At 44.7% G+C, this 13,551-nt stretch overlaps 1 protein-coding gene across 10 annotated transcripts in view; it reads left to right on the forward strand.

Annotated features, from left to right (window-relative positions):
- Positions 1 to 13,551, forward strand: part of TRAK1 (trafficking kinesin protein 1) — a 155,352-nt gene that overhangs the window by 60,861 nt on the left and 80,940 nt on the right. Inside the window, exon 1 of one of the 10 annotated variants that reach the window (XM_059879732.1) lies at positions 12,743 to 12,995. The gene's annotated coding sequence lies outside the window, so the exon portion shown is untranslated. 10 annotated transcript variants of the gene reach the window in all.

Here is a 13,551-nt window from a genome sequence, read left to right on the forward strand (position 1 = left end):
TCTAAGGAATTGGCTTATGCAATTATGGAAGCTGACATGTCCCAAGATATATAGTTGGCAAGCTGGAGACCCAGGAGAGGCAGTGGTGTAATTCCAGTCCAGAGATTAGCAGGCTCAGTGGCTCAGACGGTAAAGAATCTGCCTGTAATGCAGGAGACCCAGGTTCGATCCCTGGGTTAGGGAGATCCCCTGGTGAGGGGAATGGCAACCCACTCCAGTATTCTTGCGTGGAGAATTCCATGGACAAAGGAGCCTGGTCGGCTACAGTCCGTGGGGTCACAAAAAGTCAGATATGACTGAGCAACGAACACTAACAGCCTAGAAAGAGCCAGTGTTTCAGTTTGAGTCCAAAGGTAGGAAAAAGCTGATGTCAGCTGGAGGGCAGTCAGGCAGGAGGAATTCTGTCTTACCCTAGGGAGAGTCAGCCTTTTTGTTCTATTCAGACCTTGCTATGGATTAGATGAGGCCCTCCCACATCATGGAGGGGGAATCTGCTCTACTCAGTCTACCGATTTAAATCTTAATCTTATCCAAAAACACCCTCACAGAAACAACCCAGAGTAATGTTCGGCCAAATATCTGGGTACCCCACGGCTCAGTTTAGTTGACAATTAGCCATCACAGATCCTAACAAAGGCTGACACTTACTGGGTAGTTGCTCTGTGCCTGGCAGGCTTCCAGGCACTGCTCTGGAAACTCACTTTGTTCTCAGCACAACCCTGCCGGGCAGGGACTGATATCCCCCTCATCTTTAAGGAGGTGCAGAGTGGGGAGGCCTGTCCTCTCCTGTAAACCAGGCATCCTTGGGGTCTGGACCCAACAGTGTTGCTTTCTGACCTTATTTAACCTCCTTCATTGTGTGTTTTTCTCTTCTATTAAGTTCATTTAAGTAGAGTTTTAATGATAAAAATTACACATGCAAATAGTAAAACTCAAAAGTGTACCAAAGCATAGTGAATGTGAGTAGCAATCACCCTTCCGTCTGTACAGTTTAACCATTAAAAAATCGTTCCAGTAAGTTTTTATGCAACTAATTCTTTTTTTCTGAAAATACACTAACGGGACCATGCTGTATACCCAAATCTGCATTTTAAAAATTAATAATATTATGATTGCTTCATTGCAGTACATAGGATGTTGCCTTATGCTTTGAAATGGCTTCATAGTTGCTCGTTGTTTGGTTGTATCATTATCATCTTCCATTTATTTATGTTCTCAGACATATGGGGTTTTTTTTTGTAACAAACATTGTGCAGTTCCTCCTTTATTAACCAGGTTAATAGGTAATGAATCCTTCTAAATACATCATCTTAGAAATAACAATGGAATGCCTTATTGTAATGTAAAGGAGAAACTAAAGTAAAATAATGGAGCCTGAGTTCTGGTTGTAGTTTCACAAACCTGGCCTCCTTAGAGTATGCAGTGAGCAGGCAGGCGCTGCCCCTGTGGATAGGGTTGCAGTTAACCATACTGGCCTCTCAGCGGCCAAGAATGAGCCACTGTTTTTGTCAGTCCCCTCTTGACAGTTGCTTTGTTCCCAGTGTTTGCTTTTTAACAGTGCCCCAAGGAACAACATTCTTGCATGTATGTCTTTTGGGTCACTTATTTCACATGTCTGTGGGCTAATAATTTAGGATTTGCTGTGCATCGCAGCACAGCCCTCCAAAGAGCCTGCACCTATTAAGTGCCCAGCGTCCATGTGGGGAGGCAGGGGTCTTTGGGTTTAATCGACCATTTTCATCATGGTTAATCAGATAGTCATACAAAATGGTATTTCATCTTATTTTGTTTCTTCTTAATTATGAATGAGTCTGTTCCTCCTTTCTCTTTTGTCTCATTTTCTGCAAACAGCCTGCTTTTTGTCTTTGCTCATTTTTCTAGTGGGTTGTTGGCCTTTAAGAGGTATTCTGGAGATTCTGTTGTGTGTACAGAGGGTAGGGTGGTGTGCCAGGGTGAGATTCTTTTGTATTTCAGAAGAGGAAAAAATGTCTTGAAAATAGTTACACAAATTACTGTTTAACTATGACTATGTCCATAATTCACAGAAGTACAGGGTGCTTAGAGATTATGTAAAGGGGATTTCTGAAGTAGCATTTCTAAGAAGGCTCCTGTAGGAAAGCCACATTTAGGCAGAAATCTGAAGGCTGTGTAGGTGTCGGCAGAGAGGGAGAGAGGGAAGGAGCAATCCACACGTTGGATAGCGTGAGCAAAGGCCCTGGGGTGGGAAGGTGCTCTGATAATAGTAGCTAACACCGACAGAGTGCCTACTGTGTGCTTCTCACGGTCCTCAATGCGTGAGCAAAGGCCCTGGGGGGGAAGGTGCTCTGATAATAGTAGCTAACACCGACAGAGTGCCTACTGTGTGCTTCTCACGGTCCTCAATGCATGAGCAAAGGCCATGAGGGGGAAGGTGCTCTGATAATAGTAGCTAACACCGACAGAGTGCCTACTGTGTGCTTCTCACGGTCCTCAATGCATGAGCAAAGGCCGTGAGGGGGAAGGTGCTCTGATAATAGTAGCTAGCACCGACAGAGTGCTTGCTGTGTGCCTCACACGGTCCTCAATGCCTCTTGTGTCTAACTTTGTTTAATTCTCTTGTATTAGTCATCTGTCACTGTGTAACAAACTTCCCCAAAGCTTGCCCCATGGAAAGCAGTCTGGTGGTTCCTCAGGTTCAACATAGTAGCTGCTGTATGACGTAACGGTTTTTCTCCAAGTTATGTACCCAAGAGAAATGAAAACATAAGTCCACACAAAACTTTATATGTGTGTTCCAAGCAGCATTATTCACAGTAGCCAGAAAGGAGACCCAAATGTCTATCAGTTGATGATTGGATAAACAAAATGCAGTATATTCATACCATGGGGTAGGATTCAGGGATGAAAAGGGGTGAGGTACTGATATGTGCTATATAGCATGGATAGCACTTGGAAGCAGCATGCGAGGTAAAAGAAGCCAGACATGAAGGGTCTCATATGCAGAACAGGGAATGCCACAGAGACTGGGGTCAGTGGGCTCTCTGGTGCCAGATGGTGCTCTTGGAGAACTTTCATTTTCAGTTTTCTTTTTCTACCCCCTTTTCTTCTTCTCTTCCTCTCCCCACTTCATCCCCTTCCCTCCTCCATCTCTTTTCCCTCCCACCCCTCTTCTCTCTTCCTTGCCACCTGTTTCTCCTCCCTTCTCCTCCTCTCCCTTCCCAGTTCTTCCCATCCTCCACTTCATAAAAACAAACACAGTTCTTTTTTTTCCCCCTTTGTAGAAAGTTTTTGCAACCAAGATAGATCTAGGTTGGCCAAGACTCAAGACCTCTTAGGTAGAGACAACAGGTTACAGGCCATGCTGGGTTAATGTTCTTTGGTGTTTTCCAGCATGTGGAGGGGGTGAAGTTGGCCTGTTGTAAAGCTGGCCCCTTTTCCTATTGTGTCTGGGTAACATGTTTCCTGTGATGATGAAGGGCTTTGGACTGCTCATTGGGAAACACCGGGATTTAGCTAGAAACACCTTGGAGGTGAGAGGATGGAGCGGAGAGGGCCTCCGTTCACCCTGCCTGCAGTGCCCGTGCAGGACCTCTTCTGAATTCTTGTGCTATGCTGTGCTGTGCTTAGTCGCTCGGTTGTATCTGACTCTGCGATCCCATGGACTGCAGGCCGCGAGGCTCCTCTATCCTTGGGGATTCTCCAAGCAAGAATACTGGAGTGGGTTGCCATGCCCTCCACCAGGGCATCTTCCCAACCCAGGGACCAAACCCAGGTCTCCTGCATTGCAGGTGGATTCTTTACCATCTGAGTCACCAGGGAAGCCCAGGAATACTGGAGTGGGTAGTCTATCTCTTCCCCAGGGGATCTTCCTGACCCAGGAATCGAACCAGGGTCTGCTGCATTTCAGGAGGATTCTTTACCAGCTAAGCTACCAAGGAACCCCTCTGAATTCTTGTATGGAGGTAAATTGGGCAGAGAGGGGAATGGAGTGAAGAAGAGGCCTGCAGGCCAGGAGTTCTGGGCGTCTTCAGGAGGGAACGACCAACCTCTGGGAGAGGAGGAAAGAGAGAGGACCAACCAGCTCCTGCGCTGGGCACCTGGAAGCTGTGCAGAGGCTGTGTTACCCTAGTTCACTGTCCAGGGAGAGGCTGTTTCAGACCCTATCCAGCCCATCTCACTTCTGTCCCTGGTGCCCGAAGGCCTCTGTGGATACCATGCTGGAGGGGGACATGGGGTGGTGAGCCTGGGAGCCCACGGTGTTCTAGGGCTCTCTGTCTGCCCAGCGTGCTTGTAATTCCTCCACCCGGCCCGCCCAGCCCAGCTGCATGGCAGAGTAAGGTGGACCATTTGTTTTTGTGCAGAATTGGGTTTTGTCCTGTGGATGCCACGAACTTACCACAGAAGGAGGAAGGGCTGTGAGAATAAAGCTGATGGGCAAAGGCACTGGAGGTAATGTGGTAGAGGAGTCAAAGAGTGGAGGGCTTGAGAGCTGGGAGGACCGGCGTGTGATCCAGGAGGGGGATGGTCCAGGAGTGGAGAGCGGGGAGTTGGATGGTGTCTGACTGGGAGGTGATGGGCACGATGGGGAAGGTGACTGCGGACCTGATGCCACGGGCTGGACAGTAGACAAGTGAGCACACGCCAGGCATAGTGTGAGTCGCAAATGAGCAAGGACTTTGAAAAGCAGATGGAAGGAAATGAACTAGTGTGGCTAGAGGAGCCAGAGGATGCCCACACAAAGCCCAGGCCCCCAGAGAGTCTGCTCAGGGTGAGACTCAAATGGTCCTCTTCCAGGCGGTTTTCAGCCCTAGCTGGATTTTGATCTGTGTGGTGGACCATGCACCTGGCTCATGTTCTTGTCGGGAGAGAAGGAAGGTCTTGCAGATTAATGGTTAGAAAGATGATAAGGAGGCAAAGCCAGTGGGTAGGAGGACCCTGACTTCCCTTCTCTTTTGGTAGAAATTCTGTTCTCACGCCCAGTCCAACATGTTAGATTTCAGTGAATCTGATAAATATTACTCTATTTTTTTTTTCTGTATTGAAAAAAACCTCACAAGAGACAACTCAGGTTGTCATAACTTCAGGTTTGAATTCCATTGCTCAAAGCTTTTTCACTTCTATTTAAGTAGGGGTTTGTGGTGAGTAGAAGTGGGAAGGGTCAAGTCTAGGTTTGAAGAAGCCTGCAAGTATTCTGATCTCTCCTTCCTTTGTCTGGGACCTGAGAGAGGGTGCAGGCCTGCCCGGGTGCGGATGCAGCTCCACCTAGTGGGTCAGGGAAGCACTAGCAGCAGGAGTGGCAGCCTTAATCTGGAGACCAGCCACCTGCAGCAGTCCAGGGTTTGCACCTTTTGAAAGGGTTTGGAAAAAAGAGGAGTTAATTGTCTCGAGAGTCTGGCAGATAGGGACGGCAACTTTAGATGTGTAGAACAGAAGAAATCCTCCCCTATCCCTTCTTCTGCCTTAGTCTGTCCCACCTGTATTCTCTTCCCATCTGCTCTTTGCTAGAGTTAGTTCCAGAAGTCATTTTTTGTACAAGAGGGTATTATGAAAGCCAAGTATGGCCACATCTTTCTTGCTTAGACTACTTGTTAGGAGATCTTGATGGTGATGGAATTTCAGGCCTATGCAGTAAACTTCATCCTCCTAGTTATCAGTGGCCGTACTTTACACGATTTTAAATTGGGTATGTATTAGTCAGGTTTTGCTGTAGAAATGCTGGGTAACAAACAACTCCCAATTCTACAGTGGCTACTGCAACACTTATTCCTTGCTCCTGGTCTTAAGTTTCCACGCCTGGGCTTCAGTTCAGGTTTGTTCCACGTGTCTGGCCCTAGGGCGGCAGCTGTCTAGGGCCACATTCTTCTCCTGGCAGAGGACAGGAGCTCAAGGGGACGAATATAACCACACAGGGATATTCAGAGCCTCTGATTGAATATGCAGTAAGTGATGTCCACTCACATTCCACTGGCCAAGGGAAGTTCCATGGCCCAGCTCAAGGTCACAGAGTTGGGAAATGATACTCCGTTCACAATGAGCCACAGCAAGGGTGGGAAGTGAGGGAAGATCAGCCTGGATTTTAGAAGATCCTCAGGTAGCTGGAGTGGCCTTGAATGGCAGAGGCATGTAGGTGGTCTTCAGGAAAACCCCAAGGTATCAGTGACCTTTAGGCCCTTGGCGTAGTCTCTTAGCTCTGCTGGGCTAGGGAACTGGGTGGGTGTGGGTGGGGGAAGGCTGTAGACCCCAGTGGCCTAGAGCCAGGGGTTGGCACACTTCTCCCTAAAGAGCCAGAGAGTAAATGTTTCAGGTTTGTTGGTTCTGTGGTCTTTGTTGTTGTAGTTGACAGCAGCCACAGACAGTACCTTAAGGAATGGGTGTAGCTCTGTTCCAGTGGAATTTTTATTTATGAAATCAGACAGGGGACTGAATTTTCAGTGGACCATGGTTTGGTAGACTCCTGGTCGACACCTTCATGCCCTGATCTATATCAGGATGTCAACTTAACAAGAGAGAAATATCCCTTTTTAGTTGAGAAGCCAAATAAATAAATTGAAAGGGCTTCTGGTGGGTCTAGTAATACCCCACCCACTCAGCATTGTTAAGCCACGAACAGTTGGTCCATATGGTTGGATTCTCCAGGCAGCCAGAGCTTATTGTTTTTAAGCATGAGCTCTTATTTCACTTGACCCGTTTTCAGTAGAAATGGCTAGAAGGGTATTAGAAATTCCTTGGGCTTTGCTAGAATGGTGGGAAAGGTGATTAACCTTTTAGGTAGAGTCAGATGCATCTTTTATGAACACTGTTTGGTAGAAGATTTGGAGATGTGTCCAAAGATGGTAGGTGTGCCTAGTGCCCTTTTTAAACATTCTTTGTGGTTACATTTTTTGTGTGTGAGTAACCGCTTCATTGAGATAGAATTCACATACCATATAATTCACCCATTTATAGCATATAATTTGATGGTTTTTAGTATGTTCACAGGGTTGTGCAGTCATCACCACAGTCAATTTTGGAACATTTTCATCGCCCTAAAAAGACACTCCATGCCCTATAGCTGTCACCCACCAATGCACTCACATGTCCCCCAGTGGGACTGCATTTTTAATGAGCTTTCAGGAAGTCACTTCTTGGTTTCTGCTGTCCTTGTTTTTCTTTGCTCATCCCTGGCCTTGGAGAGCAGAACAAGATATCTTCTTGAGCAGTCATCTGTGCTATTCAAGTGCACGCTTAACAGAAACTTTAACTGCTCATGGTACTTGTGTATCATACCAACGTCACCTGATAAGATAACTTAAAATTTTTTCCTTTATTATATTTATCAAAGCTTTATATTTCTTTATTTGTATTCTGCTTTGTAAAAAGTTATCTTCTGTAATTTTCTATTAATGCATTTTGAATTTATGTTTGTGTTGGTTTGAAACCTGGTTCAAGTAACATGGAATTGTTTCATGCTTAGGTTTTATTGTTTTGTCTATTTGCTTATTATCAGGCTGTAGTGAACTGTTTAGGGATGAGTTTGAAGTCTTTTAATATCCACATGATCTCATGTGGTGTTTTGAAAAACTAACCATTGTTCATTTATAAACAGAATTTCCTGTTCAGGAAGTTAATTTAGATTAACAATAAAACAGTTGACTGCATTGAATGGTAGAGGCACTGTAGGTATTTTGGGATCACAAAATTTTGTTCTATTAATAAAGTCTCTGTGATCTGGCACATAATTCTTTATCTCAAAGTTTATCACCTATGCTAACTGACTTCCATTGTCCCCTGGTAAAGGGCTGACTTTGGGAAGGAGAAGAGAGACAGAAGGCCTGGGCTGTGAACTCTGGCAGCTGCTCAGGGTGAGGGTCTGAGAGAGTCTTAACTATAAATACCAAGTTTGTAAACATATTTGGAAATCAGAAAGCAAATGTAAGTGTAAAGAGTTAATTTGAAAACAGGAAATTGGATCTGAACCCCTAGATTAGAGCAACAAAACCCGAGGTAGGAGCAAGAATAGTGAGATGAAGTATAAGCAAATTATTCTGTTTTTTGCTATGGATAATGAGAGAAATACAGATTTATCTCTTAGTATTAATAATTTAATGGAAACTACCTTCATCAATAAGGCTTAGGCTTTGCTGCAGAGAACAGTGCCTTCACGTCACAGGATTTCTTTTTCTTTCATATAAAAGAAGTTCAGAGGGAGGCTCTGCAGTGCTGGTATAACCCTTCTGTCCTCAAAGGTCCAGGCTTCTCCGGTCCTTCAGTTCCACCACACTCATGCTTTTTGTCCTCAAAGGCAGCTCATGTTCTCAGAAGGCTACTGAAGTTCCAGCTGTCATGTCCAAATTCCAGGCTCTAGAAAGGCAGCCTTTAGAAAAGCCTCACCACACGACTGCTTAAATCTCAGTGACCAGAACTTAACATTCTTGGTCACCTTGCTATAAGGGAGGCTAAGAAATGAGTCTTCCCAGGTCTTTGATACTAAGGAAAGCAGAGAGTGTGGGTAGCTGGGAAACCACTGGCATCATAAGATGTCATATTTTAGCGACAAAATGTGGACCTTTCAAATCAGTGTTTCCTTCTCGTTCACATGATGACCCCCCACAAGAAAATGATACTGTTTGCATAGCTCAAAGGGTGAATGGTGATGGTAACTCAGAGTTGGAGGCCACCCTGCACATTGCTTGGCACCCTCTATTTCCAACACTTGAAGAAAATTCTGCCCTAAATCATTACCAAAAAAAAAAAAATCTGGCAGCACATAGTCTATAAAACAAAAGACAGATAACTAATGAAACCTCAAGAGAGCAGAACCACCAGGAGGCAGGACAAAAGTAAGATCAGTCATGTCTGACGTGCTCCTGTTTAAAGACAACGTCTCTGAATGGGTCACAAGTAAAGCTTTAGTGATGTTCTCTGTCTCAGGAAGTTTCAAAGCAAAGTACTCCAGGGAGTGAAAGTTGGGAAGAGGAGGACAATTTAGAGAAAAGAGAGTTATACAGAGGAATTATTTAATCAGTGAGACCAGAGGATCAGAGACAGCACGGGTGTGGCTGTGGCCACTGGGTCCAGACTCTGTGTTAGAAAGCCAGGTCTAATACTTACTGTGTGATGTAGGTTCAGTTATTTAACCTCTCTGTGCCTTAGGTTTCCCCTTCTGGAAAATGGGGATGATAATAATTTCTACTCTTAGGGCTTTTAGGAGGTTTAAGTGCATCAGTGGAAATAAATACTTGAAGATGGTAGCATCTGTAAATATTTGCCATTATTATTGCTTCTGTTTGTTATCATTATAAAAAGTACAGCTTGATACGTTATAAAAAGTGTGTATGTGTTAGTCACTCAATTGTGTCTGACTCTTTGCAACCCCGTAGACTGTAGTCTGCCAGGCTCCTCTGTCCGTGGAATTCTCCAGGCAAGAATACTGGAGTGGGTAGCCATTCTCTTCTCCAGAGGATCTTCTCAACCCAGAAACTGAACCTGCATTTCCTATGTTGCAGGCAGATTCTTTACCATCTGATCCACCAAGGAAGCAGCTCCTTCAAACCCAATAAAATCCAGGTGGTTCAAAGATAGAATGTTAAGAATGAAGCCATAAAAGTGCTGGAAGTAAATTTTGCTGGTTAAATTAATAATCTTGAGATGGGGAAGGCCATCCTAAGCATGACACAAAGACTTAAGATTATAAAGAAAATGATCAAGGGGGAGAGTAAGTGGTACAGACTTCTAGTTGCAAAACAAATGAGTCACAGTATGAGATGTACGATGTGGGCAGTATAGTAAATAATTATGTAGTCTCTTTGGTTGGTTACAGATTCTAACTAGATCTATCCTGGTGATCATTTTGAAATATATAGAAATATTGAATTACTATGTTGTGTAACAGGAACTAACATAGTGTCATAGTTCAGTTATTTTTCAAAAACAAAGGCATAGAACAAGAGAGCAGATTTGTGGTTATTAAAGGGGTCAAGGGAGGGGGGAGCTGGATGAAGGCTGTTAAAACTGCCTTCCAGTTATAAGATAAATAAGTACTGTACTTATTTATGTACAACATGAATGATGTGTATAAATACATAAATGTTGTACAACATGATGAATTAACCCTGCTGCATGTATGGACGTGAGTCTGAGTGAACTCCAGGAGTTGGTGATGGACTGGGAGGCCTGGTGTGCTGCAATTCATGGGGTCATAGAGTCGGACACGACTGAGCGACTGAACTGAACTGAACTGATATTATATATGGAAGTTGTTAAGAGAGCAAGTCCTAAGAGTTTTTATCACATGGAAACAGTTTTTCTCTTTCTTTAATTTTTTGTCAATGTGAGATGATGAGCGTTCACTAAACTTATTGTGGTCATCATTTCAGTGGTATATGTAGGTCAGATCAAGGTCAGATCAATATGCTGTACACTTTAAATACATACAGTGCTGTAAGTCAATTATATCTCAGTAACCCTGGTGGAAAAAAAAACTTGACTACCTGAAAATTAAACTTTATATAGGCATTCTTGCTGTAACACAGTAATACTTGCTTCTGAACAACTTACTGTTCTGCAAAATTGGACACTAAAAATAACAGGAGTTATGCAACTTTGTAGCTGGAACACTAATGAAAGCCATACATTGGGAGATAACAATAGTAGGGTGGTCATCTTTTTATTTGGAGAAGGCAATGGCACCCCACTCCAGTACTCTTGCCTGGAAAATCCCATGGACGGAGGAGTCTGGAAGGCTGCAGTCCATGGGGTCGCTGAGGGTTGGACACGACTGAGTGACTTCACTTTCACTTTTCACTCTCATGCATTGGAGAAGGAAATGGCAACCCACTCCAGTGTTCTTGCCTGGAGAATCCCAGGGATGGGGGAGCCTGGTGGGCTGCCGTCTATGGGGTCGCACAGAGTCGGACACGACTGAAGCGACTTAGCAGCAGCATCTTTTAATTTAAAAAAAAAAAAAAAAGGAATGCGCTCCCTGGCAGTTCAGTGGTTAGGACTTTGTGATTTCACTGCAGGGGATGCAGGTTTGATTCCTGTTTGGGGAACTAAGATCCCACATGCCGTGTACCCAAAAAAAAAAAAAGAGTGAAATACACATAACATGAAGTTTACCATTTTAGCCATCAGTAAGTGTACAGTTCTTTGGTGTTAGGTGCATTCACTTTGTTGCACACATATCACCTCCATAAATTACCTCAACTTTATCATCTTCTGCAAATGAAACTGTACCCATTAAACACCCATTCCCTGTTCCCCTCTCTCTCCATCCCCTGCCAATCACCCTACTACAGTCTGTCTCTATGAATCTGAATCTAATAGCCTCCTCTAACAGGATTCATAGAGTTTCAGCTCTTTTGTGACTGGCTTACTTTGGTTGGCATATAATCCGTACTTTAATATATGTCAGAATTTTCTTCTTTTTTTAAGGCTGAATAATATCCCAATGTTATTGCAGCTCCACATTTTGTTACCTGTTTATCCACTGGTGGACACTTGGGTTGCTTCTACTTTTTGGCTGTTATAGTAATGCCTCTGTGAACGTGGTGTACAAATATCTGGTCAAGTCCCTGCTTTCGCTTCTTTTGGGTATATACCCAGAAATGGAACTGCTGGATCATAAGGTAATTTGATCCAGTTTCTCTGGTAGCTTAGGTGGTAAAGTATCTGCCTGCAATTCAGGAGACCTGGGTTCAATCCCTGGGTCAGGAAGACCCCCTGGAGAAGGAAATGGCAACCCACTCCAGTGTTCTTGCCTGGAAAATTCCATGGGTAGAGGAGCCTGGTGGGCTACAGTCATGGGGTCCCAAAGAGTTGAACACGACTGAGCAACTAACACACACGTGGTAATTTTGTTTAACTTTTCAAAGAACCTGGCTATGCATGTTTTTAGCTTTATCAGATATGTACTATAAACATGCTTATGTATTTTGCATTCCAGATTTTTTGGATTCCTCTCTTATATTTAATCCCATGTGGGAGGTTACTGGTTTGAGGGTCATGACAGAATTTTGCTTCTCCAAACATGCTGTCAAACTGTTTACTCCAAGTGTTGTTCCAATTTCCACCAGCTCCATCTGTCTAAATACTAATTCAGCTGTGAGCACATTAATTACAATCACAATGACACTGGCTATTTTCATGTAAAAAATTTTCCTCTGATGATTTAATAATTGTATGTAATATATACACTTTTAAGAGGAAATATCTAGAAAATTGGAATACCAAAGTGTTTTGTTTTTTTTTAAATTTCTTAATATGTGCTCAGTCACTCAGTTGTGTTCGACTCTGCGGCCCCGTGGACTGTAGCCTGCCAGGCTCCTCTGTCCATGGAAATTTTCCAGGCACAAATACTGGAGTAGTTGCCATTTCCTGCTCCAGGGAATCTTCCCAACCCAGGGACCGAACCTGTGTCTCTTGGGTCTTCTGCATTGACAGCAGAGTGCCACCTGGGAAACCTAGTTAAAACAAATTCAAATGAATAGTAATCCACCCCACCCCCCACCCCTTCCCATTTTTTGAGCATTTCCTTGGAGGTTTATCTCTTAAAATTAATTTTTTCTTTTAAGATAAAATTTCTGTGCAGTTCTAGCTTTATGTCTTTGTGTTAGAATTAGTCTAACCTGGGATGTGCTATCGTCTGTTTTTGTGGGTTTTTATGCCAAGCCTGTTGGAGTCACTATTTCTGCAGAACACTGCAGTTAGTTTTGACATCCTGGGGCCTCCATAGCAGGGTCCTTCTGGCTTCGCTCTGTCCCGCCTCTTCCTGCCCTCTGCTTGCACAGCGCTCTGGCGTGCCTGAGTGGACGGGGCCATGTTCAGTTGCACAAGGTGGCACTTTAACCTCGCATCAGAGACCCTGCCTGTCAAGGTGGCCGCCGGGCGGCTCAGCCATCTCTGCTTGTGCTCCTGTCCCAGGAGCTGGTGTCCTGTGTGATCAAGCAACAGCTCAGAACCTAACACCCCATCTGCATGGAATTGAACCGGGGTCATTGTCTGTCCTTTTTCTCAGAAAGAGCTGCTTCTGGGGGCAGGTAAGGCCATGGCCCTTCCAGTGTCAAGTTTTGTTTCTGTCTCCAAATCCTAGTCTCTTTGGCCGTTTCTTTCTGCTCCTGTGCGGGTGTCTCAGCTTGTCCTTCCCCACTCCTGGAGACCGAGGTTACTGCCCACAGTGAGGCAGCAAGGATGAGAAGAGAAGTCTGGCGCTTGTCCCCGTCCCTGTGGGGCTGGAATGTGAGCAGGGTATGTGTCAGGAGGTGAGCTCAGGATGGGGGCCCAGGAGAGGATCGGGGGTCCTGGCGTCCAGTCCCAATACCGCTCAGCATGAGACCTCGCCCAGTTTGCCGCACTTCGGCAGGGCCTCAGTGTCCCCTTCTGTAAGCAGAAAAGATGGGAGCGGCTGGATCAGCTCCGGGGTGGAGTCTGTGTCTGGTGAAAGCAGGGAGAGGGCAGGTGTGTGGGAGGGGCTGGGGCGGGGGAAGGACCTTGCCCTTTTGGACTGTATGAATGTTTAGCCACATTTATCTGTTTTTTTTTTTTTTTGTAAAGAAAGCAAATTTAGTTAATTATAATCACAAGGGACTGTCAACC

The sequence above is a fragment of the Bos taurus genome, chromosome 22, assembly GCF_002263795.3.
Source record: "Bos taurus isolate L1 Dominette 01449 registration number 42190680 breed Hereford chromosome 22, ARS-UCD2.0, whole genome shotgun sequence".
NCBI classification, from domain to species: Eukaryota; Metazoa; Chordata; class Mammalia; order Artiodactyla; family Bovidae; genus Bos; species Bos taurus.